We start from the raw sequence: 22,837 nt of genomic DNA, 5'->3' as shown, positions 1-22,837 counted from the left end.
GAAAGTTCGACTTGGTTTGATGAGATCAACAACATAGCCCACTGCTCCATTATCCAACTTGATGGCTTACTCTCTGCATGGGACTATTGCCCAAAAAAGAAGTTGCACTTACCTCAGAGTCAGACCCCCGCTCCGCAGTCCCGCTCCAGTGTCGTTGGAATCTGGGTCGCGCCAAATGCGTCAAGAAAAAAGTGACGTCTATGAGCGGGACGGGTGCAGTAATTAGCGCGCATTCTTCCTCTCGCTTGGTTACGGGCGGTAAGAAAGTACAGCTGTGGAATGGTCTGATAGACTGACAGATCTTTTTTTATTGTTATTGTTTTTCTCTTTCTCTCTCTCTCTCTAAACTTGTCTTCAGTCCAATCTCCCGTCCTGAGCGAGCCTGAGCGACTGTGGAAAGGAACGACTCCCTTTTAACAGGAAGAAACCTCTGGCAGGACCAGACTCAGGAAGGGTGGCCACCCGCCTCAACCAGCTGGGGTTTGACTACTCAAAAGCCTGCACACCCAGGCCATTTTCTCTCAAACATGGTAGAAACACTACTTTCCAAAAGAATGATTAAAATGGACTTTTTGATGATTAACATCAACTAAAAAATGATAATGGATAAATCTATCTATTATTTGTCTGTTGGAATTCTCAACAGTAGGCACAGCAACAGTTTCCGTAGTGTAGCGATTATCACATTCGCCTCACACGCGGAAGGTCTTTGCTTGCTCCAACTCTGTTTATTTCATTCTTGTGTGTAGATGTATGACTGCACGTTACTGATGGCAACATCAACATATTCATAATTATGGATAGGAGGGAGCCTCATCTGCTATTCTTGACATGCTGGAAAGAAAACAGCAAATGTTCTGCATCGTACAAAAGCGGATCCCGCCCTGCGTCCTATGAGCTGTCCCCAGGCACCACTCTGGAGCTCTGTGAGAATGCATTTCCAGCAGATAATCTCTGTCGTAAAGTCATTTTTTGGACGTTTTCAAGAGATTCTCCAATGCTGAGGTGTGAAACGGACTTTGGTGAACTACCAGCTGCTCAGTGAAAATGGCACCCTTCCTGTCAAGGAATCGAACCCCATTCCTCCGCGTGACAGGCGGATTCTAACCTTTGACCAGCGAAGATACAGAATGTGTTGCTTAACTGTCGTGCCCATATTAAGAATACAAGCTGTAAGAGCACCGCTGAAAAATTTAACCTTTATGTTGTCAAGCATTTGCATGAATAAGAGCATAGTTTGCCTGTGGAAGGGGTTCCATGGTGTAAAGGTCAGCACTCTGGACTTTGAATCCAGTGATCCGAGTTCAAATCTCGGTGGAACCTTCAGGTGTGCTGTCATGTTTGTGTTCTGGAAAGAAGATGAGTGGATGAGGTTAGTCAGTTATCCAGTCACACCAGAGTGATTGACCAATTCCAAAGAGAGGGCTTAAATTGGTTAATGTTGAAAAAGTGGAACATTCAGCTGAGAGGTTCTGTGCTATTTGCCTTCTCACCTCTGAGTGTCACTAATTGAATCTATTTGGTTTCTTCTTGCATAGTCATTGGCAATGCATATATTTTTCCATGCTCTCCATTTGGAATTTGGACACAGAAGCCAAAGGAGAAGGAAACAGGAAAAACAATCCCATGGTAACAATCAGCGACAAGGAGAACTACTCAAAAGCCTGCACAATTAACCCGGTGCCCACCCATGGGCCAACCAATCATCCAATCAAGGAGCAGCAATTTCTGCCGGCCGGGATCTGAGCGCCAACTCCATGCGGTGCGCACAAGTTTGTACTGATTTAGGAAAAAGAGGATTGTACAATTTTACTCCTTGGTATGGATACTCTTTCAAAAACGTCCAAAAAATAAAATATGTGGTTGATAAAACTGTGTGACTCAGTCCTTCAACACAAAAGGCAGGCAAAGGAAAATCAGCTGTCCTCTCCATCTAATCATAGGAGCAAGGCAGTAACTACCATAGAGGACACCGAGGTCGTGTCCTCTGTATTTTTAATTTTTATTTTGTTGCTGAAATTGTGGTGATTTTATATTTGAAGAGCCAAGAGTAGCGCTGTTTAATAAAACAGTGGCTCAGTTTGGGCAGACGTGCTGCGCGTCATCGACAACATGCACTGTCGCTATGGTAACTACCACACAAGTCGGACTTTGATGTTGTTACCGTTAGTGAGTCAGTCAGTCACACCTGTCACTGAAAGAGGAGCACATCAAGCTAAACATGTAGGTGGAGAGCAGTTTAAGTGGTAGATGACTGTGAGAAAAAATGCATTTTAATGTGGAGATATTTGTATTGCAGCCCAGCGTCCTACTCAGATAGCAAGGAAACATGAATCAAAGTTTAATTTGTATATATTATCCCTCTGTCCCGGGACAGTTCATTCCTTTTTATTCCTAATCCATGACTTGATGAAATTCATTCTCCAGTTTTACATTGTAACTCATTTGCAAATCATTTAGGATGAGGCTGATGTTCTCTGATAACAAACTAAACAAATAAACCTAAAAGTCATTATGATGTTGTTTTTGTTCCTTTAAGACTCTGAAAATGGCCAGATTTAAATAATGAAATTAAATAAATTTCCAGGGGAGCCCCGAACCCGACTAGAAGTTCTGACTCATGACCTCAGTATTTTTTGGGCCTCTGCATCTAAAACCTCACTCAGGTAAAAGAATCAAAGTGTCATCAGCAACATTTACTAACACTTCCACCAGTAAAAGTATTTATTCTGCAGAGCAGCTCTCAGCGTTTGCTGTTAGATATAAAGTTTCCTGTTTGACAGTTTAAAGTGGCGGCACGTGCACTTTTTCTACCATCCAAGTACTAACCAGGCCCGACCCTGCTTAGCTTCCTAGATCTGACGAGATCGGGCGTGTTCAGGGTGGTATGGCCGTAAGCGAGAGAATCAGTCACAAATCAGCTTTTTATAGATGCTGAAACAACATCTATCACTGTGTTCTGACTTCTAAAATATAATGTAACTGTTTAAAAATGAGCAATTTGTGATGATTTCATCTAACTAAGCAGCCTCAGTCTCTCTGTGTGACGCTGAACACAAAACTACACACAGGGAACAGAAGAGGTCGACAGACACTAAGTTATCTGAGAGTCTCACTTTCAGCTGCAGAGAACCAACATGAGAGAGAAGAACATGTGCAGGATCAACATCAGCCTCTCAAGCCAATTAGGTGAAAAACTAAAAGAAACATATGGTTCAAGCAGCTATATAATAGATATTTGTTACGGTGACTTTTGCTTACGGCCACACCACCCTGAACACGCCTGATCTTGAAAGCTAAGCAGGGGGCCTGGTTAGTATTTGGATGGGAGACCGCCTGGGAATACCAGGTGCTGTAAGCTTTTTCTCTTCTCTCTACAACCTGCATGTATTTTGTTGCAACGTCTGATCACCCTGTGACACATGAGGAAGTTGGTCATCTTCAGCTGCTGCTGCTTTGTTGGCAGACACGAAGTGATCTGAGAGTCTCAGTTTCAACTGCAGGTAATAATCACATCAGGGATGAAGATGTGCCCACTACAAGTTAGCCTTTCTCGGCAATTATCTGGTTACATAGAGTAACCGTATGATACCAGTACCTATATAATGCACATTTGTCACAGACATTGTTGCTTACGTACACACCACCCTGAAAATACCCGACCTCGTCTGATCTCGGAAGCCAAGCAGGGTTGGGCCTGGTTAGTACTTGGATGGGAGACTGCTTGGGAATACCAGGTGCTGTAAGCTTTTTCTCTTCTCTCTCCCACCTGCATGTCTTTTGTTGCAACGTCTGATCACCCTGTGACACATGAGGAAGTTGGTCATCTTCAGCTGCTGCTGCTTTGTTGGCAGACACGAAGTGATCTGAGAGTCTCAGTTTCCGCTTGAGAGAATAATCACGACAGGGAAGAAGATGTGCCCAATACGCATCAGCCTTTCTCGGCAATTATCTGGTTACATAGAGGAACTGTATGATTCCAGTACCTATATAATGCACATTTGTGACAGACATTGTTGCTTACGGCCACACCACCCTGAATATGCCCGACCTCGTCTGATCTCGGAAGCCAAGCAGGGTTGGGCCTGGTTAGTACTTGGATGGGCGACAGCTTGGGAATACCAGGTGCTGTAAGCTTTTAGTCTTCTCTCTACCACCTGCATGTCTTTTGTTGCAACGTCTGATCACCCTGTGACACATGAGGAAGTTGGTCATCTTCAGCTGCTTCTGCTTTGTTGGCAGACACGAAGTGATCTGAGATTCTAAGTTTCAACTGCAGATAATAATCACATCAGGGAAGAAGATGTGCCCGATACAAGTTAGCCTTTCTCGGCAATTATCTGGTTACATCGAGGAACTGTATGATTCCAGTACCTACATAATGCACATTTGTCACAGGCATTGTTGCTTACGGACACACCACCCTGAAAATACCCAACCTCGTCTGATCTCGGAAGCCAAGCAGGGTTGGGCCTGGTTAGTACTTGGATGGGAGACTGCTTGGGAATACCAGGTGCTGTAAGCTTTTTCTCTTCTCTCTCCCACCTGCATGTCTTTTGTTGCAACGTCTGATCACCCTGTGACACATGAGGAAGTTGGTCATCTTCAGCTGCTGCTGCTTTGTTGGCAGACACGAAGTGATCTGAGAGTCTCAGTTTCCGCTGGAGAGAATAATCACGACAGGGAAGAAGATGTGCCCACTACAAGTTAGCCTTTCACGGCAATTATCTGGTTACATAGAGGAACTGTATGATTCCAGTACCTATATAATGCACATTGTTCACCAATATTGTTGCTTACGGCCACACCACCCTGAACATACCCAACCTCGTCTGATCTCGGAAGCCAAGCAGGGTTGGGCCTGGTTAGTACTTGGATGGGAGACTGCTTGGGAATACCAGGTGCTGTAAGCTTTTTCTCTTCTCTCTACCACCTGCATGTCTTTTGTTGCAACGTCTGATCACCCTGTGACACATGAGGACGTTGGTCATCTTCAGCTGCTGCTGCTTTGTTGGCAGACACGAAGTGATCTGAGAGTCTCAGTTTCAACTGCAGGTAATAATCACATCAGGGATGAAGATGTGCCCACTACAAGTTAGCATTTCTCGGCAATTATCTGGTTACATAGAGGAACTGTATGATTCCAGTACCTATATAATGCACATTTGTCACAGATATTGTTGCTTATAGCCACACCACCCTGAACATGCCCGACCTTGTCTGATCTCGGAAGCCAAGCAGGGTTGGGCCTGGTTAGTACTTGGATGGGAGACTGCTTGGGAATACCAGGTGCTGTAAGCTTTTTCTCTTCTCTCTCCCACCTGCATGTCTTTTGTTGCAACGTCTGATCACCCTGTGACACATGAGGAAGTTGGTCATCTTCAGCTGCTGCTGCTTTGTTGGCAGACACGAAGTGATCTGAGAGTCTCAGTTTCCGCTGGAGAGAATAATCACGACAGGGAAGAAGATGTGCCCAATACGCATCAGCCTTTCTCGGCAATTATCTGGTTACATAGAGTAACCGTATGATTCCAGTACCTATATAATGCACATTTGTGACAGACATTGTTGCTTACGGCCACACCACCCTGAACATGCCCGACCTCGTCTGATCTCGGAAGCCAAGCAAGGTTGGGCCTGGTTAGTACTTGGATGGGAGACTGCTTGGGAATACCAGGTGCTGTAAGCTTTTTCTCTTCTCTCTACCACTTGCATGTCTTTTGTTGCAACGTCTGATCACCCTGTGACACATGAGGACGTTGGTCATCTTCAGCTGCTGCTGCTTTGTTGGCAGACACGAAGTGATCTGAGAGTCTCAGTTTCAACTGCAGGTAATAATCACATCAGGGATGAAGATGTGCCCAATACGCATCAGCCTTTCTCGGCAATTATCTGGTTACATAGAGTAACCGTATGATTCCAGTACCTATATAATGCACATTTGTCACAAGCATTGTTACTTACAGCCACACCACCCTGAATATGCCCGACCTCGTCTGATCTCGGAAGCCAAGCAGCGTTGGGCCTGGTTAGTACTTGGATGGGAGACCGCTTGGGAATACCAGGTGCTGTAAGCTTTTTCTCTTCTCTCTACCACCTGCATGTCTTTTGTTGCAACGTCTGATCACCCTGTGACACATGAGGAAGTTGGTCATCTTCAGCAGCTACTGCTTTGTTGGCAGACACGAAGTGATCTGAGAGTCTCAGTTTCAACTACAGATAATAATCACATCAGGGATGAAGATGTGCCCACTACAAGTTAGCATTTCTCGGCAATTATCTGGTTACATAGAGGAACTGTATGATTCCAGTACCTATATAATGCACATTTGTCACAGATATTGTTGCTTATAGCCACACCACCCTGAACATGCCCGACCTTGTCTGATCTCGGAAGCCAAGCAGGGTTGGGCCTGGTTAGTACTTGGATGGGAGACTGCTTGGGAATACCAGGTGCTGTAAGCTTTTTCTCTTCTCTCTCCCACCTGCATGTCTTTTGTTGCAACGTCTGATCACCCTGTGACACATGAGGAAGTTGGTCATCTTCAGCTGCTGCTGCTTTGTTGGCAGACACGAAGTGATCTGAGAGTCTCAGTTTCCGCTGGAGAGAATAATCACGACAGGGAAGAAGATGTGCCCAATACGCATCAGCCTTTCTCGGCAATTATCTGGTTACATAGAGTAACCGTATGATTCCAGTACCTATATAATGCACATTTGTGACAGACATTGTTGCTTACGGCCACACCACCCTGAACATGCCCGACCTCGTCTGATCTCGGAAGCCAAGCAAGGTTGGGCCTGGTTAGTACTTGGATGGGAGACTGCTTGGGAATACCAGGTGCTGTAAGCTTTTTCTCTTCTCTCTACCACTTGCATGTCTTTTGTTGCAACGTCTGATCACCCTGTGACACATGAGGACGTTGGTCATCTTCAGCTGCTGCTGCTTTGTTGGCAGACACAAAGTGATCTGAGAGTCTCAGTTTCAACTGCAGGTAATAATCACATCAGGGAAGAAGATGTGCCCACTACGCATCAGCCTTTCTCTGAAATTATCTGGTTACGTAGAGGAACTGTATGATTCCAGTACCTATATAATGCACATTGTTCACCAATATTGTTGCTTACGGCCACACCACCCTGAATATGCCCGACCTCGTCTGATCTCGGAAGCCAAGCAGGTTTAGCCCTGGTTAGCACTTGGATGGGAGACTGCTTGAGAATACGAGGTGCTGTAAGCTTTTTCTCTTCTCTCTACCACCTGCATGTCTTTTGTTGCAACGTCTGATCACCCTGTGACACATGAGGAAGTTGGTCATCTTCAGCTGCTGCTGCTTTGTTGGCAGACACGAAGTGATCTGAGAGTCTCAGTTTCCGCTGGAGAGAATAATCACGACAGGGAAGAAGATGTGCCCAATACGCATCAGCCTTTCTCTGCAATTATCTGGTTACATAGAGGAACTGTATGATTCCAGTACCTATATAATGCACATTTGTCAAAGCCATTGTTGCTTACGGCCACACCACCCTGAAAATACCCGACCTCGTCTGATCTCGGAAGCCAAGCAGGGTTGGGCCTGGTTAGTACTTGGATGGGAGACCGCTTGGGAATACCAGGTGCTGTAAGCTTTTTCTCTTCTCTCTACCACCTGCATGTCTTTTGTTGCAACGTCTGATCACCCTGTGACACATGAGGAAGTTGGTCATCTTCAGCTGCTGCTGCTTTGTTGGCAGACACGAAGTGATCTGAGAGTCTCAGTTTCAACTACAGGTAGTAATCACATCAAGGATGAAGATATGCCCACTACATATCAGCCGTTCTTGGCAATTATCTGGTTACATAGAGGAACCGTATGATTCCAGTACCTATATAATGCACATTTGTCAAAGACATTGTTGCTTACGGCCACACCACCCTGAAAATACCCGACCTCGTCTGATCTCGGAAGCCAAGCAGGGTTGGGCCTGGTTAGTACTTGGATGGGAGACTGCTTGGGAATACCAGGTGCTGTAAGCTTTTTCTCTTCTCTCTACCACCTGCATGTCTTTTGTTGCAACGTCTGATCACCCTGTGACACATGAGGACGTTGGTCATCTTCAGCTGCTGCTGCTTTGTTGGCAGACACGAAGTGATCTGAGAGTCTCAGTTTCAACTGCAGGTAATAATCACATCAGGGATGAAGATGTGCCCAATACGCATCAGCCTTTCTCGGCAATTATCTGGTTACATAGAGTAACCGTATGATTCCAGTACCTATATAATGCACATTTGTCACAAGCATTGTTACTTACAGCCACACCACCCTGAATATGCCCGACCTCGTCTGATCTCGGAAGCCAAGCAGCGTTGGGCCTGGTTAGTACTTGGATGGGAGACCGCTTGGGAATACCAGGTGCTGTAAGCTTTTTCTCTTCTCTCTACCACCTGCATGTCTTTTGTTGCAACGTCTGATCACCCTGTGACACATGAGGAAGTTGGTCATCTTCAGCAGCTACTGCTTTGTTGGCAGACACGAAGTGATCTGAGAGTCTCAGTTTCAACTACAGATAATAATCACATCAGGGATGAAGATGTGCCCACTACAAGTTAGCATTTCTCGGCAATTATCTGGTTACATAGAGGAACTGTATGATTCCAGTACCTATATAATGCACATTTGTCACAGATATTGTTGCTTATAGCCACACCACCCTGAACATGCCCGACCTTGTCTGATCTCGGAAGCCAAGCAGGGTTGGGCCTGGTTAGTACTTGGATGGGAGACTGCTTGGGAATACCAGGTGCTGTAAGCTTTTTCTCTTCTCTCTCCCACCTGCATGTCTTTTGTTGCAACGTCTGATCACCCTGTGACACATGAGGAAGTTGGTCATCTTCAGCTGCTGCTGCTTTGTTGGCAGACACGAAGTGATCTGAGAGTCTCAGTTTCCGCTGGAGAGAATAATCACGACAGGGAAGAAGATGTGCCCAATACGCATCAGCCTTTCTCGGCAATTATCTGGTTACATAGAGTAACCGTATGATTCCAGTACCTATATAATGCACATTTGTGACAGACATTGTTGCTTACGGCCACACCACCCTGAACATGCCCGACCTCGTCTGATCTCGGAAGCCAAGCAAGGTTGGGCCTGGTTAGTACTTGGATGGGAGACTGCTTGGGAATACCAGGTGCTGTAAGCTTTTTCTCTTCTCTCTACCACTTGCATGTCTTTTGTTGCAACGTCTGATCACCCTGTGACACATGAGGACGTTGGTCATCTTCAGCTGCTGCTGCTTTGTTGGCAGACACAAAGTGATCTGAGAGTCTCAGTTTCAACTGCAGGTAATAATCACATCAGGGAAGAAGATGTGCCCACTACGCATCAGCCTTTCTCTGAAATTATCTGGTTACGTAGAGGAACTGTATGATTCCAGTACCTATATAATGCACATTGTTCACCAATATTGTTGCTTACGGCCACACCACCCTGAATATGCCCGACCTCGTCTGATCTCGGAAGCCAAGCAGGTTTAGCCCTGGTTAGCACTTGGATGGGAGACTGCTTGAGAATACGAGGTGCTGTAAGCTTTTTCTCTTCTCTCTACCACCTGCATGTCTTTTGTTGCAACGTCTGATCACCCTGTGACACATGAGGAAGTTGGTCATCTTCAGCTGCTGCTGCTTTGTTGGCAGACACGAAGTGATCTGAGAGTCTCAGTTTCCGCTGGAGAGAATAATCACGACAGGGAAGAAGATGTGCCCAATACGCATCAGCCTTTCTCTGCAATTATCTGGTTACATAGAGGAACTGTATGATTCCAGTACCTATATAATGCACATTTGTCAAAGCCATTGTTGCTTACGGCCACACCACCCTGAAAATACCCGACCTCGTCTGATCTCGGAAGCCAAGCAGGGTTGGGCCTGGTTAGTACTTGGATGGGAGACCGCTTGGGAATACCAGGTGCTGTAAGCTTTTTCTCTTCTCTCTACCACCTGCATGTCTTTTGTTGCAACGTCTGATCACCCTGTGACACATGAGGAAGTTGGTCATCTTCAGCTGCTGCTGCTTTGTTGGCAGACACGAAGTGATCTGAGAGTCTCAGTTTCAACTACAGGTAGTAATCACATCAAGGATGAAGATATGCCCACTACATATCAGCCGTTCTTGGCAATTATCTGGTTACATAGAGGAACCGTATGATTCCAGTACCTATATAATGCACATTTGTCAAAGACATTGTTGCTTACGGCCACACCACCCTGAAAATACCCGACCTCGTCTGATCTCGGAAGCCAAGCAGGGTTGGGCCTGGTTAGTACTTGGATGGGAGACTGCTTGGGAATACCAGGTGCTGTAAGCTTTTTCTCTACCACCTACATGTCTTTTGTTGCAACGTCTGATCACCCTGTGACACATGAGGAAGTTGGTCATCTTCAGCTGCTGCTGCTTTGTTGGCAGACACGAAGTGATCTGAGAGTCTCAGTTTCAACTGCAGATAATAATCACATCAGGGATGAAGATGTGCCCACTACATATCAGCCTTTCTCGGCAATTATCTAGTTACACAGAAGAATTGTATGATTCCAGTACCTATATAATGCACATTGTTCACCAATATTGTTGCTTACGGCCACACCACCCTGAATATGCCCGACCTCGTCTGATCTCGGAAGCCAAGCAGGGTTGGGCCTGGTTAGTACTTGGATGGGAGACTGCTTGGGAATACCAGGTGCTGTAAGCTTTTTCTCTTCTCTCTACCACCTGCATGTCTTTTGTTGCAACGTCTGATCACCCTGTGACACATGAGGAAGTTGGTCATCTTCAGCTGCTGCTGCTTTGTTGGCAGACACAAAGTGATCTGAGAGTCTCAGTTTCAACTACAGGTAGTAATCACATCAAGGATGAAGATATGCCCACTACATATCAGCCGTTCTTGGCAATTATCTGGTTACATAGAGGAACCGTATGATTCCAGTACCTATATAATGCACATTGTTCACAGATATTGTTGCTTACGGCCAAACCATCCTGAACATACCCGACCTCGTCTGATCTCGGAAGCCAAGCATGGTTGGGCCTGGTTAGTACTTGGATGGGAGACTGCTTTGGAATACCAGGTGCTGTAAGCTTTTTCTCTTCTCTCTACCACCTGCATGTCTTTTGTTGCAACGTCTGATCACCCTGTGACACATGAGGAAGTTGGTCATCTTCAGCTGCTGCTGCTTTGTTGGCAGACACGAAGGGATCTGAGAGTCTCAGTTTCCGCTGGAGAGAATAATCACGACAGGGAAGAAGATGTGCCCATTACATATCAGCCTTTCTCGGCAATTATCTGGTTACATAGAGGAACTGTATGATTCCAGTACCTATATAATGCACATTTGTTACAGACATTGTTGCTTACGGCCACACCACCCTGAATATACCCCACCTCGTCTGATCTTGGAAGCCAAGCAGGGTTGGGCCTGGTTAGTACTTGGATGGGAGACCGCTTGGGAATACCAGGTGCTGTAAGCTATTTCTCTTCTCTCTACCACCTGCATGTCTTTTGTTGCAACGTCTGATCACCCTGTGACATATGAGGAAGTTGGTCATCTTCAGCTGCAGCTGCTTTGTTGGCAGACACGAAGTGATCTGAGAGTCTCAGTTTCAACTACAGGTAATAATCACATCAGGGATGAAGATGTGCCCACTACATATCAGCCTTTCTCGGCAATTATCTGGTTACATAGTGTAACCGTATGATTCCAGTACCTATATAATGCATATTGTTCACAGATATTGTTGCTTACGGCCACACCACCCTGAATATGCCCGACCTCGTCTGATCTCGGAAGCCAAGCAGGGTTGGGTCTGGTTAGTACTTGGATGGGAGACTATTTGGGAATACCAGGTGCTGTAAGCTTTTTCTCTTCTCTCTAGCACCTGCATGTCTTTTGTTGCAACGTCTGATCACCCTGTGACACATGAGGAAGTTGGTCATCTTCAGCTGCTGCTGCTTTGTTGGCAGACACGAAGTGATCTGAGAGTCTCAGTTTCCACTGGAGAGAATAATCACGACAGGGAAGAAGATGTGCCCAATACGCATCAGCATTTCTCTGCAATTATCTGGTTACATCGAGGAACTGTATGATTCCAGTACCTATATAATGCACATTTGTCACAGACATTGTTGCTTACAGCCACACCACCCTGAAAATACCCGACCTCGTCTGATCTCGGAAGCCAAGCAGGGTTGGGCCTGGTTAGTACTTGGATGGGAGACTACTTGGGAATACCAGGTGCTGTAAGCTTTTTCTCTTCTCTCTACCACCTGCATGTCTTTTGTTGCAACGTCTGATCACCCTGTGACACATGAGGAAGTTGGTCATCTTCAGCTGCTGCTGCTTTGTTGGCAGACACGAAGTGATCTGAGAGTCTCAGTTTCAACTACAGGTAGTAATCACATCAAGGATGAAGATATGCCAACTACATATCAGCCGTTCTTGGCAATTATCTGGTTACATAGAGGAACCGTATGATTCCAGTACCTATATAATGCACATTGTTCACAGATATTGTTGCTTACGGCCAAACCATCCTGAACATACCCGACCTCGTCTGGTCTCGGAAGCCAAGCATGGTTGGGCCTGGTTAGTACTTGGATGGGAGACTGCTTGGGAATACCAGGTGCTGTAAGCTTTTTCTCTTCTCTCTACCACCTGCATGTCTTTTGTTGCAACGTCTGATCACCCTGTGACACATGAGGAAGTTGGTCATCTTCAGCTGCTGCTGCTTTGTTGGCAGACACGAAGGGATCTGAGAGTCTCAGTTTCCGCTGGAGAGAATAATCACGACAGGGAAGAAGATGTCCCCATTACATATCAGCCTTTCTCGGCAATTATCTGGTTACATAGAGGAACTGTATGATTCCAGTACCTATATAACGCACATTTGTTACAGACATTGTTGCTTACGGCCACACCACCCTGAATATACCCCACCTCGTCTGATCTTGGAAGCCAAGCAGGGTTGGGCCTGGTTAGTACTTGGATGGGAGACCGCTTGGGAATACCAGGTGCTGTAAGGTTTTTCTCTTCTCTCTACCACCTGCATGTCTTTTGTTGCAACGTCTGATCACCCTGTGACACATGAGGATGTTGGTCATCTTCAGCTGCTGCTGGATTGTTGGCAGACACAAAGTGATCTGAGAGTCTCAGTTTCAACTACAGATAATAATCACATCAGGGATGAAGATGTGCCCACTACAAGTTAGCCTTTCTCGGCAATTATCTGGTTACATAGAGGAACTGTATTATTCCAGTACCGATATAATGCACATTTGTCACAGATGTTGATGCTTACGGCCACACTACCCTGAACATGCCCAACCTCGTCTGATCTCGGAAGCCAAGCAGAGTTGGGCCTGGTTAGTACTTGGATGGGAGACTGCTTTGGAATACCAGGTGCTGTAAGCTTTTTCTCTTCTCTCTACCACCTGCATGTCTTTTGTTGCAACGTCTGATCACCCTGTGACACATGAGGAAGTTGGTCATCTTCAGCTGCTGCTGCTTTGTTGGCAGACACGAAGTGATCTGAGAGTCTCAGTTTCCGCTGGAGAGAATAATCACGACAGGGATGAAGATGTGCCCAATACGCATCAGCCTTTCTCGGCAATTATCTGGTTACATAGAGGAACTGTATGATTCCAGTACCTATATAATGCACATTTGTTACAGACATTGTTGCTTACGGCCACACCACCCTGAATGTGCCCGACCTCGTCTGACCTCGGAAGCCAAGCAGTGTTGGGCCTGGTTATTACTTGGATGGGAGACCGCTTGGGAATACCAGGTGCTGTAAGCTTTTTCTCTTCTCTCTACCACCTGCATGTCTTTTGTTGCAACGTCTGATCACCCTGTGACACATGAGGAAGTTGGTCATCTTCAGCTGCTGCTGCTTTGTTGGCAGACACGAAGTGATCTGAGATTCTAAGTTTCAACTGCAGATAATAATCACGTCAGGGAAGAAGATGTGCCCACTACAAGTTAGCCTTTCTCGGCAATTATCTGGTTACATAGAGGAACCCTATGATTCCAGTACCTATATAATGCACATTGTTCACAGATATTGTTGCTTACGGCCACACCACCCTGAATATGCCCGATCTCGGAAGCCAAGCAGGGTTGGGCCTGGTTAATACTTGGATGAGAGACTACTTGGGAATACCAGGTGCTGTAAGCTTTTTCTCTTCTCTCTAGCACCTGCATGTCTTTTGTTGCAACGTTTGATGACCCTGTGACACATGAGGAAGTTGGTCATCTTCAGCTGCTGCTGCTTTGTTGGCAGACACGAAGTGATCTGAGATTCTAAGTTTCAACTGCAGATAATAATCACGTCAGGGAAGAAGATGTGCCCACTACAAGTTAGCCTTTCTCGGCAATTATCTGATTACATAGAGGAACTGTATGATTCCAGTACCGATATAATGCACATTTGTCACAGACATTGTTGCTTACGGCCACACCACCCTGAACATGCCCGACCTCGTCTGATCTCGAAAGCCAAGCAGGGTTGGGCCTGGTTAGTACTTGGATGGGAGACCGCTTGGGAATACCAGGTGCTGTAAGGTTTTTCTCTTCTCTCTACCACCTGCATGTCTTTTGTTGCAACGTCTGATCACCCTGTGACACATGAGGAAGTTGGTCATCTTCAGCTGCTGCTGCTTTGTTGGCAGACACGAAGTGATCTGAGAGTCTCAGTTTCAACTGCAGGTAATAATCACATCAGGGATGAAGATGTGCCCACTACATATCAGCCTTTCTCGGCAATTATCTGGTTACATAGTGTAACCGTATGATTCCAGTATCTATATAATGCACATTTGTCACAGACATTGTTGCTTTCGGCCACACCACCCTGAACATGCCCAACCTTGTCTGATCTCGGAAGCCAAGCAGGGTTGGGCCTGGTTATTACTTGGATGGGAGACTTCTTGGGAATACCAGCTGTTGTAAGCTTTTTCTCTTCTCTCTACCACCTACATGTCTTTTGTTGCAACGTCTGATCACCCTGTGACACATGAGGAAGTTGGTCATCTTCAGCTGCTGCTGCTTTGTTGGCAGACACGAAGTGATCTGAGATTCTAAATTTCAACTGCAGATAATAATCACGTCAGGGAAGAAGATGTGCCCACTACAAGTTAGCCTTTCTCGGCAATTATCTGATTACATAGAGGAACTGTATGATTCCAGTACCGATATAATGCACATTTGTCACAGACATTGTTGCTTACGGCCACACCACCCTGAACATGCCCGACCTCGTCTGATCTCGGAAGCCAAGCAGGGTTGGGCCTGGTTAGTACTTGGATGGGAGACCCCTTGGGAATACCAGGTGCTGTAAGGTTTTTCTCTTCTCTCTACCACATGCATGTCTTTTGTTGCAACGTCTGATCACCCTGTGACACATGAGGAAGTTGGTCATCTTCAGCTGCTGCTGCTTTGTTGGCAGACACGAAGTGATCTGAGAGTCTCAGTTTCAACTGCAGGTAATAATCACATCAGGGATGAAGATGTGCCCACTACATATCAGCCTTTCTTGGCAATTATCTGGTTACATAGTGTAACCGTATGATTCCAGTACCTATATAATGCACATTTGTCACAGACATTGTTGCTTACGGCCACACCACCCTGAACATGCCCTACCTCGTCTGATCTCGGAAGCCAAGCAGGGTTGGTCCTGGTTAGTACTTGGATGGGAGACTACTTGGGAATACCAGGTGCTGTAAGCTTTTTTTCTTCTCTCTACCATCTACATGTCTTTTGTTGCAACGTCTGATCACCCTGTGACACATGAGGAAGTTGGTCATCTTCAGCTGCTGCTGCTTTGTTGGCAGACACGATGTGATCTGAGAGTCTCAGTTTCAACTGCAGGTAATAATCACATCAGGGATGAAGATATGCCCACTACATATCAGCCTTTCTCGGCAATTATCTGGTTACATAGAGGAACCGTATGATTCCAGTACCTATATAATGCACATTGTTCACAGATATTGTTGCTTACGGCCACACCACCCTGAACATGCCCAACCTCGTCTGATCTCGGAAGCCAAGCAGGGTTGGGCCTGGTTATTACTTGGATGGGAGACTTCTTGGGAATACCAGCTGTTGTAAGCTTTTTCTCTTCTCTCTACCACCTACATGTCTTTTGTTGCAACGTCTGATCACCCTGTGACACATGAGGAAGTTGGTCATCTTCAGCTGCTGCTGCTTTGTTGGCAGACACGAAGTGATCTGAGAGTCTCACTTTCAACTGCAGGTAATAATCACATCAGGGATGAAGATGTGCCCACTACATATCAGCCTTTCTTGGCAATTATCTGGTTACATAGTGTAACCGTATGATTCCAGTACCTATATAATGCACATTTGTCACAGACATTGTTGCTTACGGCCACACCACCCTGAACATGCCCTACCTCGTCTGATCTCGGAAGCCAAGCAGGGTTGGTCCTGGTTAGTACTTGGATGGGAGACTACTTGGGAATACCAGGTGCTGTAAGCTTTTTTTCTTCTCTCTACCATCTACATGTCTTTTGTTGCAACGTCTGATCACCGTGTGACACATGAGGAAGTTGGTCATCTTCAGCTGCTGCTGCTTTGTTGGCAGACACGAAGTGATCTGAGAGTCTCAGTTTCCGCTGGAGAGAATAATCACGACAGGGAAGAAGATGTGCCCAATACGCATCAGCCTTTCTCGGCAATTATCTGGTTACATAGAGGAACTGTATGATTCCAGTACCTATATAATGCACATTTGTTACAGACATTGTTGCTTACGGCCAAACCACCCTGAATATACCAGACCTCGTCTGATCTTGGAAACCAAGCAGGGTTGGGCCTAGTTAGTACTTGGATGGGAGACCGCTTGGGAATACCAGGTGCTGTAAGCTTTTTCTCTTCTCTCTAGCACCTGCATGTCTTTTGTTGCAACGTCTGATCACCCTGTGACACATGAGGAAGTTGGTCATCTTCAGCTGCTGCTTTGTTGGCAGACACGAAGTGATCTGAGATTCTAAGTTTCAACTGCAGATAATAATCACGTCAGGGAAGAAGATGTGCCCACTACATATCAGCCTTTCTCTGCAATTATCTGGTTACATAGAGGAACCGTATGATTCCAGTACCTATATAATGCACATTGTTCACAGATATTGTTGCTTACGGCCACACCACCCTGAACATGCCCAACCTTGTCTGATCTTGGAAGCCAAGCAGGGTTGGGCCTGGTTAGTACTTGGATGGGAGACTACTTGGGAATACCAGGTGCTGTAAGCTTTTTCTCCTCTCTCTACCACCTGCATGTCTTTTGTTGCAACGTCTGATCACCCTGTGACACATGAGGAAGTTGGTCATCTTCAGCTGCTGCTGCTTTTTTGGCAGACACGAAGTGATCTGAGATTCTAAGTTTCAACTGCAGATAATAATCACGTCAGGGAAGAAGATGTGCCCACTACAAGTTAGCCTACTCGGCAATTATCTGGTTACATAGAGGAACCGTATGATTCCAGTACCGATATAATGCACATTTGTCACAGACATTGTTGCTTACGGCCACACCACCCTGAACATGCCCGACCTCGTCTGATCTCCGAAGCCAAGCAGGGTTGGGCCTGGTTAGTACTTGGATGGGAGACCGCTTGGGAATACCAGGTGCTGTAAGCTTTTTCTCTTCTCTCTACCACGTGCATGTCTTTTGTTGCAACGTCTGATCACCCTGTGACACATGAGGAAGTTGGTCATCTTCAGCTGCTGCTGCTTTGTTGGCAGACACGAAGTGATCTGAGAGTCTCAGTTTCAACTACAGGTAGTAATCACATCAAGGATGAAGATATGCCCACTACATATCAGCCTTTCTTGGCAATTATCTGGTTACATAGAGGAACTCTATGATTCCAGTACCTATATAATGCACATTTGTGACAGACATTGTCGCTTACGGCCAAACCACCCTGAACATGCCCGACCTCGTCTGATCTCGGAAGCCAAGCAGGGTTGGGCCTGGTTAGTACTTGGGTTGGAGACTACTTGGGAATACCAGGTGCTGTAAGCTTTTTCTCTTCTCTCTACCACCTGCATGTCTTTTGTTGCAACGTCTGATCACCCTGTGACACATGAGGAAGTTGGTCATCTTCAGCTGCTGCTTTGTTGGCAGACACAAAGTGATCTGAGATTCTAAGTTTCAACTGCAGATAATAATCACGTCAGGGAAGAAGATGTGCCCACTACATATCAGCCTTTCTCTGCAATTATCTGGTTACATAGAGGAACCGTATGATTCCAGTACCTATATAATGCACATTGTTCACAGATATTGTTGCTTACGGCCACACCACCCTGAACATGCCCAACCTCGTCTGATCTCGGAAGCCAAGCAGGGTTGGGCCTGGTTAGTACTTGGATGGGAGACCGCTTGGGAATACCAGGTGCTGTAAGCTTTTTCTCTTCTCTCTACCACGTGCATGTCTTTTTTTGCAACGTCTGATCACCCTGTGACACATGAGGAAGTTGGTCATCTTCAGCTGCTGCTGCTTTGTTGGCAGACACGAAGTGATCTGAGATTCTAAGTTTCAACTGCAGATAATAATCACGTCAGGGAAGAAGATGTGCCCACTACAAGTTAGCCTTTCTCGGCAATTATCTGATTACATAGAGGAACTGTATGATTCCAGTACCGATATAATGCACATTTGTCACAGACATTGTTGCTTACAGCCACACCACCCTGAATTTGCCCGACCTCGTCTGATCTCGGAAGCCAAGCAGGGCTGGGCCTGGTTAGTACTTGGATGGGAGACTGCTTGGGAATACCACGTGCTGTAAGCTTTTTCTCTTCTCTCTACCACCTGCATGTCTTTTGTTGCAACGTCTGATCACCCTGTGACACATGAGGAAGTTGGTCATCTTCAGCTGCTGCTGCTTTGTTGGCAGACACGAAGTGATCTGAGAGTCTCAGTTTCAACTGCAGGTAATAATCACATCAGGGATGAAGATGTGCCCACTACATATCAGCCTTTCTCGGCAATTATCTGGTTACATAGAGTAACCGTATGATTCCAGTACCTATATAATGCACATTTGTGACAGACGTTGTTGCTTACAGCCACACCACCCTGAATTTTCCCGACCTCGTCTGATCTCGGAAGCCAAGCAAGGTTGGGCCTGGTTAGTACTTGGATGGGAGACCGCTTGGGAATACCAGGTGCTGTAAGCTTTTTCTCTTCTCTCTACCACCTGCATGTCTTTTGTTGCAACGTCTGATCACCCTGTGACACATGAGGAAGTTGGTCATCTTCAGCTGCTGCTGCTTTGTTGGCAGACACGAAGTGATCTGAGAGTCTCAGTTTCAACTGCAGGTAATAATCACATCAGGGATGAAGATGTGCCCACTACATATCAGCCTTTCTCTGCAATTATCTGGTTACATAGTGTAACCGTATGATTCCAGTACCTATATAATGCACATTGTTCACAGATATTGTTGCTTACGGCCACACCACCCTGAAAATGCCTGACCTCGTCTGATCTCGGAAGCCAAGCAGGGTTGGGCCTGGTTAGTACTTGGATGGGAGACTGCTTGGGAATACCAGGTGCTGTAAGCTTTTTCTCTTCTCTCTACCACATGCATGTCTTTTGTTGCAATGTCTGATCACCCTGTGACACATGAGGAAGTTGGTCATCTTCAGCTGCTGCTGCTTTGTTGGCAGACACGAAGTGATCTGAGAGTCTCAGTTTCAACTACAGGTAGTAATCACATCAAGGATGAAGATATGCCCACTACATATCAGCCTTTCTTGGCAATTATCTGGTTACATAGAGGAACTCTATGATTCCAGTACCTATATAATGCACATTTGTGACAGACATTGTCGCTTACGGCCAAACCACCCTGAACATGCCCGACCTCATCTGATCTCGGAAGCCAAGCAGGGTTGGGCCTGGTTAGTACTTGGGTGGGAGACTACTTGGGAATACCAGGTGCTGTAAGCTTTTTCTCTTCTCTCTACCACCTACATGTCTTTTGTTGCAACGTCTGATCACCCTGTGACACATGAGGAAGTTGGTCATCTTCAGCTGCTGCTGCTTTGTTGGCAGACACGAAGTGATCTGAGAGTCTCAGTTTCAACTGCAGGTAATAATCACATCAGGGATTAAGATGTGCCCACTACATATCATTCTTTCTCGGCAATTATCTGGTTACATAGAATAACCGTATGATACCAGTACCTATATAATGCACATTTGTGACAGACATTGTTGCTTACAGCCACACCACCCTGAATTTGCCCGACCTCGTCTGATCTCGGAAGCCAAGCAAGGTTGGGCCTGGTTAGTACTTGGATGGGAGACCGCTTGGGAATACCAGGTGCTGTAAGCTTTTTCTCTTCTCTCTACCACATGCATGTCTTTTGTTGCAACGTCTGATCACCCTCTGACACATGAGGAAGTTGGTCATCTTCAGCTGCTGCTGCTTTGTTGGCAGACACGAAGTGATCTGAGAGTCTCAGTTTCAACTGCAGGTAATAATCACATCAGGGATGAAGAGGTGCCCACTACATATCAGCCTTTCTCTGCAATTATCTGGTTACATAGAGGAACTGTATGATTCCAGTACCTATATAATGCACATTTGTCACAGACATTGTCGTCTACGGCCACACCACCCTGAACATGCCCGACCTCGTCTGATCTCGGAAGCCAAGCAGGGTTGGGCCTGGTTAGTACTTGGATGGGAGACTACATGGGAATACCAGGTGCTGTAAGCTTATTCTCTTCTCTCTCCAACCTGCATGTCTTTTGTTGCAACGTCTGATCACCCTGTGACACATGAGGAAGTTGGTCATCTTCAGCTGCTGCTTTGTTGGCAGACACGAAGTGATCTGAGAGTCTCAGTTTCAACTGCAGGTAATAATCACATCAGGGAAGAAGATGTGCCCGATACAAGTTAGCCTTTCTCGGCAATTATCTGGTTACATAGAGGAACTGTATGATTCCAGTACCTATATAATGCACATTTGTCACAGACATTGTCGCTTATGGCCACACCACCCTGAACATGCCCGACCTCGTCTGATCTCGGAAGCCAAGCAGGGTTGGGCCTGGTTAGTACTTGGATGGGAGACCGCTTGGGAATACCAGGTGCTGTAAGCTTTTTCTCTTCTCTCTACCACCTGCATGTCTTTTGTTGCAACGTCTGATCACCCTGTGACACATGAGGAAGTTGGTCATCTTCAGCTGCTGCTGCATTGTTGGCAGACACGAAGTGATCTGAGAGTCTCAGTTTCAACTACAGATAATAATCACATCAGGGATGAAGATGTGCCCACTACAAGTTAGCCTTTCTCGGCAATTATCTGGTTACATAGAGTAACCGTATGATTCCAGTACCTATATAATGCACATTTGTCACAAGCATTGTTACTTACAGCCACACCACCCTGAATATGCCCGACCTCGTCTGATCTCGGAAGCCAAGCAGGGTTGGGCCTGGTTAGTACTTGGATGGGAGACTACTTAGGAATACCAGGTGCTGTAAGCTTTTTCTCTTCTCTCTAGCACCTGCATGTCTTTTGTTGCAACGTCTGATCACCCTTTGACACATGAGGAAGTTGGTCATCTTCAGCTGCTGCTGCTTTGTTGGCAGACACAAAGTGATCTGAGAGTCTCAGTTTCCGCTGGAGAAAATAATCACGGCAGGGAAGAAGATGTGCCCACTACATATCAGCCTTTCTCGGCAATTATCTGGTTACATAGAGTAACCGTATGATTCCAGTACCTATATAATGCACATTTGTGACAGACATTGTTGCTTACAGCCACACCACCCTGAATATGCCCGACCTCGTCTGATCTCGGAAGCCGAGCAGGGTTGGGCCTGGTTAGTACTTGGATGGGCGACAGCTTGGGAATACCAGGTGCTGTAAGCTTTTAGTCTTCTCTCTACCACCTGCATGTCTTTTGTTGCAACGTCTGATCACCCTGTGACACGTGAGGAAGTTGGTCATCTTCAGCTGCTGCTGCTTTGTTGGCAGACACGAAGTGATCTGAGAGTCTCAGTTTCCGCTGGAGAGAATAATCACGACAGGGAAGAAAATGTGCCCACTACATATCAGCCTTTCTTGGCAATTATCTGGTTACATAGAGGAACCGTATGATTCCAGTACCTATATAATGCACATTTGTCACAGATATTGTCGCTTACGGCCACACCACCCTGAACATGCCCGACCTCGTCTGATCTCGGAAGCCAAGCAGGGTTGGGCCTGGTTAGTACTTGGATGGGAGACTGCTTGGGAATACCAGGTGCTGTAAGCTGTTTCTCTTCTCTCTACCACCTGCATGTCTTTTGTTGCAACGTCTGATCACCCTGTGACACATGAGGAAGTTGGTCATCTTCAGCTGCTGCTGCATTGTTGGCAGACACAAAGTGATCTGAGAGTCTCAGTTTCAACTACAGATAATAATCACATCAGGGATGAAGATGTGCCCAATACGCATCAGCCTTTCTCGGCAATTATCTGGTTACATAGAGGAACTGTATGATTCCAGTACCTATATAATGCACATTTGTCAAAGACATTGTTGCTTACGGCCACACCACCCTGAAAATACCCGACCTCTTCTGATCTCGGAAGCCAAGCAGGTTTGGGCCTGGTTAGTACTTGGATGGGAGACTGCTTGGGAATACCAGGTGCTGTAAGCTTTTTCTCTTCTCTCTACCACCTGCATGTCTTTTATTGCAACGTCTGATCACCCTGTGACACATGAGGACGTTGGTCATCTTCAGCTGCTGCTGCTTTGTTGGC

General features: G+C 46.1%; 3 protein-coding genes, 31 non-coding genes and 20 pseudogenes across 34 annotated transcripts in view; 53 read left to right on the top strand and 1 right to left on the bottom strand.

Moving 5' to 3' along the window:
* The window catches only part of LOC140291438 (uncharacterized), an 873,052-nt gene that overhangs the window by 466,624 nt on the left and 383,591 nt on the right, over positions 1 to 22,837 (top strand). The gene's annotated exons all lie outside the window — the stretch shown is intronic.
* The window catches only part of LOC140291873 (NLR family CARD domain-containing protein 3-like), a 323,587-nt gene that overhangs the window by 90,185 nt on the left and 210,565 nt on the right, over positions 1 to 22,837 (bottom strand). The window lies entirely within an intron of this gene.
* Positions 1 to 22,837, top strand: part of LOC140295056 (uncharacterized) — a 136,883-nt gene that overhangs the window by 29,653 nt on the left and 84,393 nt on the right. The gene's annotated exons all lie outside the window — the stretch shown is intronic.
* trnaq-uug (transfer RNA glutamine (anticodon UUG)) lies at positions 1,252 to 1,323 on the top strand. The gene has a single exon. It is a non-coding gene; the product is annotated as a tRNA-Gln (tRNA).
* Positions 3,631 to 3,749, top strand: LOC140299190 (5S ribosomal RNA; annotated as a pseudogene).
* Positions 4,019 to 4,137, top strand: LOC140298012 (5S ribosomal RNA). Its single transcript, XR_011913697.1, has one exon. It is a non-coding gene; the product is annotated as a 5S ribosomal RNA (ribosomal RNA).
* LOC140299768 (5S ribosomal RNA) lies at positions 4,407 to 4,525 on the top strand (annotated as a pseudogene).
* LOC140297898 (5S ribosomal RNA) lies at positions 4,795 to 4,913 on the top strand. The gene has a single exon (XR_011913593.1). It is a non-coding gene; the product is annotated as a 5S ribosomal RNA (ribosomal RNA).
* Positions 5,183 to 5,301, top strand: LOC140299215 (5S ribosomal RNA; annotated as a pseudogene).
* Positions 5,571 to 5,689, top strand: LOC140297961 (5S ribosomal RNA). Its single transcript, XR_011913650.1, has one exon. It is a non-coding gene; the product is annotated as a 5S ribosomal RNA (ribosomal RNA).
* Positions 5,959 to 6,077, top strand: LOC140298350 (5S ribosomal RNA). Its single transcript, XR_011914006.1, has one exon. It is a non-coding gene; the product is annotated as a 5S ribosomal RNA (ribosomal RNA).
* LOC140299214 (5S ribosomal RNA) lies at positions 6,347 to 6,465 on the top strand (annotated as a pseudogene).
* LOC140297959 (5S ribosomal RNA) lies at positions 6,735 to 6,853 on the top strand. The gene has a single exon (XR_011913649.1). It is a non-coding gene; the product is annotated as a 5S ribosomal RNA (ribosomal RNA).
* On the top strand, positions 7,123 to 7,241 carry LOC140296598 (5S ribosomal RNA; annotated as a pseudogene).
* Positions 7,511 to 7,629, top strand: LOC140287292 (5S ribosomal RNA). The gene has a single exon (XR_011911532.1). It is a non-coding gene; the product is annotated as a 5S ribosomal RNA (ribosomal RNA).
* LOC140298896 (5S ribosomal RNA) lies at positions 7,899 to 8,017 on the top strand. Its single transcript, XR_011914494.1, has one exon. It is a non-coding gene; the product is annotated as a 5S ribosomal RNA (ribosomal RNA).
* Positions 8,287 to 8,405, top strand: LOC140298349 (5S ribosomal RNA). The gene has a single exon (XR_011914005.1). It is a non-coding gene; the product is annotated as a 5S ribosomal RNA (ribosomal RNA).
* On the top strand, positions 8,675 to 8,793 carry LOC140299213 (5S ribosomal RNA; annotated as a pseudogene).
* LOC140297958 (5S ribosomal RNA) lies at positions 9,063 to 9,181 on the top strand. Its single transcript, XR_011913648.1, has one exon. It is a non-coding gene; the product is annotated as a 5S ribosomal RNA (ribosomal RNA).
* On the top strand, positions 9,451 to 9,569 carry LOC140296597 (5S ribosomal RNA; annotated as a pseudogene).
* LOC140286066 (5S ribosomal RNA) lies at positions 9,839 to 9,957 on the top strand. The gene has a single exon (XR_011910971.1). It is a non-coding gene; the product is annotated as a 5S ribosomal RNA (ribosomal RNA).
* On the top strand, positions 10,227 to 10,345 carry LOC140298884 (5S ribosomal RNA). Its single transcript, XR_011914483.1, has one exon. It is a non-coding gene; the product is annotated as a 5S ribosomal RNA (ribosomal RNA).
* Positions 10,608 to 10,726, top strand: LOC140311978 (5S ribosomal RNA). Its single transcript, XR_011916940.1, has one exon. It is a non-coding gene; the product is annotated as a 5S ribosomal RNA (ribosomal RNA).
* Positions 10,996 to 11,114, top strand: LOC140300121 (5S ribosomal RNA; annotated as a pseudogene).
* On the top strand, positions 11,384 to 11,502 carry LOC140295239 (5S ribosomal RNA). The gene has a single exon (XR_011912851.1). It is a non-coding gene; the product is annotated as a 5S ribosomal RNA (ribosomal RNA).
* Positions 11,772 to 11,890, top strand: LOC140298075 (5S ribosomal RNA). Its single transcript, XR_011913754.1, has one exon. It is a non-coding gene; the product is annotated as a 5S ribosomal RNA (ribosomal RNA).
* LOC140298994 (5S ribosomal RNA) lies at positions 12,160 to 12,278 on the top strand. The gene has a single exon (XR_011914585.1). It is a non-coding gene; the product is annotated as a 5S ribosomal RNA (ribosomal RNA).
* LOC140294791 (5S ribosomal RNA) lies at positions 12,548 to 12,666 on the top strand. Its single transcript, XR_011912808.1, has one exon. It is a non-coding gene; the product is annotated as a 5S ribosomal RNA (ribosomal RNA).
* On the top strand, positions 12,936 to 13,054 carry LOC140299286 (5S ribosomal RNA; annotated as a pseudogene).
* On the top strand, positions 13,324 to 13,442 carry LOC140288103 (5S ribosomal RNA; annotated as a pseudogene).
* Positions 13,712 to 13,830, top strand: LOC140299296 (5S ribosomal RNA; annotated as a pseudogene).
* LOC140294278 (5S ribosomal RNA) lies at positions 14,100 to 14,208 on the top strand (annotated as a pseudogene).
* Positions 14,478 to 14,596, top strand: LOC140298094 (5S ribosomal RNA). Its single transcript, XR_011913772.1, has one exon. It is a non-coding gene; the product is annotated as a 5S ribosomal RNA (ribosomal RNA).
* On the top strand, positions 14,866 to 14,984 carry LOC140296630 (5S ribosomal RNA; annotated as a pseudogene).
* LOC140290015 (5S ribosomal RNA) lies at positions 15,254 to 15,372 on the top strand. Its single transcript, XR_011912312.1, has one exon. It is a non-coding gene; the product is annotated as a 5S ribosomal RNA (ribosomal RNA).
* Positions 15,642 to 15,760, top strand: LOC140309806 (5S ribosomal RNA; annotated as a pseudogene).
* Positions 16,030 to 16,148, top strand: LOC140291938 (5S ribosomal RNA; annotated as a pseudogene).
* Positions 16,418 to 16,536, top strand: LOC140309801 (5S ribosomal RNA; annotated as a pseudogene).
* Positions 16,806 to 16,924, top strand: LOC140299490 (5S ribosomal RNA; annotated as a pseudogene).
* LOC140299206 (5S ribosomal RNA) lies at positions 17,191 to 17,309 on the top strand (annotated as a pseudogene).
* On the top strand, positions 17,578 to 17,696 carry LOC140295996 (5S ribosomal RNA). The gene has a single exon (XR_011912921.1). It is a non-coding gene; the product is annotated as a 5S ribosomal RNA (ribosomal RNA).
* Positions 17,966 to 18,084, top strand: LOC140297458 (5S ribosomal RNA). The gene has a single exon (XR_011913191.1). It is a non-coding gene; the product is annotated as a 5S ribosomal RNA (ribosomal RNA).
* LOC140295690 (5S ribosomal RNA) lies at positions 18,351 to 18,469 on the top strand. Its single transcript, XR_011912893.1, has one exon. It is a non-coding gene; the product is annotated as a 5S ribosomal RNA (ribosomal RNA).
* Positions 18,739 to 18,857, top strand: LOC140297373 (5S ribosomal RNA; annotated as a pseudogene).
* On the top strand, positions 19,127 to 19,245 carry LOC140297419 (5S ribosomal RNA). Its single transcript, XR_011913155.1, has one exon. It is a non-coding gene; the product is annotated as a 5S ribosomal RNA (ribosomal RNA).
* Positions 19,515 to 19,633, top strand: LOC140291951 (5S ribosomal RNA). The gene has a single exon (XR_011912501.1). It is a non-coding gene; the product is annotated as a 5S ribosomal RNA (ribosomal RNA).
* On the top strand, positions 19,903 to 20,021 carry LOC140302331 (5S ribosomal RNA). The gene has a single exon (XR_011914957.1). It is a non-coding gene; the product is annotated as a 5S ribosomal RNA (ribosomal RNA).
* LOC140297365 (5S ribosomal RNA) lies at positions 20,291 to 20,409 on the top strand. The gene has a single exon (XR_011913106.1). It is a non-coding gene; the product is annotated as a 5S ribosomal RNA (ribosomal RNA).
* On the top strand, positions 20,679 to 20,797 carry LOC140298381 (5S ribosomal RNA). Its single transcript, XR_011914034.1, has one exon. It is a non-coding gene; the product is annotated as a 5S ribosomal RNA (ribosomal RNA).
* LOC140300641 (5S ribosomal RNA) lies at positions 21,064 to 21,182 on the top strand. The gene has a single exon (XR_011914851.1). It is a non-coding gene; the product is annotated as a 5S ribosomal RNA (ribosomal RNA).
* Positions 21,452 to 21,570, top strand: LOC140298599 (5S ribosomal RNA). Its single transcript, XR_011914231.1, has one exon. It is a non-coding gene; the product is annotated as a 5S ribosomal RNA (ribosomal RNA).
* On the top strand, positions 21,840 to 21,958 carry LOC140302865 (5S ribosomal RNA; annotated as a pseudogene).
* LOC140270529 (5S ribosomal RNA) lies at positions 22,228 to 22,346 on the top strand. The gene has a single exon (XR_011907715.1). It is a non-coding gene; the product is annotated as a 5S ribosomal RNA (ribosomal RNA).
* On the top strand, positions 22,616 to 22,734 carry LOC140297785 (5S ribosomal RNA). The gene has a single exon (XR_011913489.1). It is a non-coding gene; the product is annotated as a 5S ribosomal RNA (ribosomal RNA).

The sequence above is a fragment of the Leuresthes tenuis genome, unplaced genomic scaffold (genome assembly GCF_036924035.1).
Source record: "Leuresthes tenuis unplaced genomic scaffold, fLeuTen1.0.hap1 SCAF_1, whole genome shotgun sequence".
Taxonomy (NCBI): domain Eukaryota; kingdom Metazoa; phylum Chordata; class Actinopteri; order Atheriniformes; family Atherinopsidae; genus Leuresthes; species Leuresthes tenuis.
This window is presented reverse-complemented; position numbering and strand designations above follow the sequence as displayed.